The sequence below is a fragment of the Trachymyrmex cornetzi genome, unplaced genomic scaffold, assembly GCF_001594075.2.
Source record: "Trachymyrmex cornetzi isolate Tcor2-1 unplaced genomic scaffold, Tcor1.1 scaffold759, whole genome shotgun sequence".
In the NCBI taxonomy this organism is placed as follows: domain Eukaryota; kingdom Metazoa; phylum Arthropoda; class Insecta; order Hymenoptera; family Formicidae; genus Trachymyrmex; species Trachymyrmex cornetzi.
Genome location: NW_017300091.1, coordinates 102,576 through 102,889, shown reverse-complemented (window position 1 = coordinate 102,889; position 314 = coordinate 102,576).

The following is a 314-nucleotide window of genomic DNA, read 5'->3' as shown; positions in this document are numbered from 1 at the left end:
TGGTGGGCAGGCCCAACGTGGCTCGCCGAGTCGTCCACGTACTGGCCGCTTAAAGAGAGCTCACTCTCTCTAAATCACGATATATGTCAACCCGCCTCCGAGGAGGCTCGCGCTCCCATCGTCCTCCACGTCGACAGCAAGGACGAGTGGGATCTAGTCCACAAATTTTCAACGTGGACTAAACTGGTTAGAGTCACGGCTTACATACTCCGGTTCATTTCGAAACTAAAAGGAAGGACTCGTCGCTCGCAATTACAGCGTCAGAGTTTCGCGATGCCGAGTCCTTCTGGTTCCGCTACGTGCAAAATTTAGAA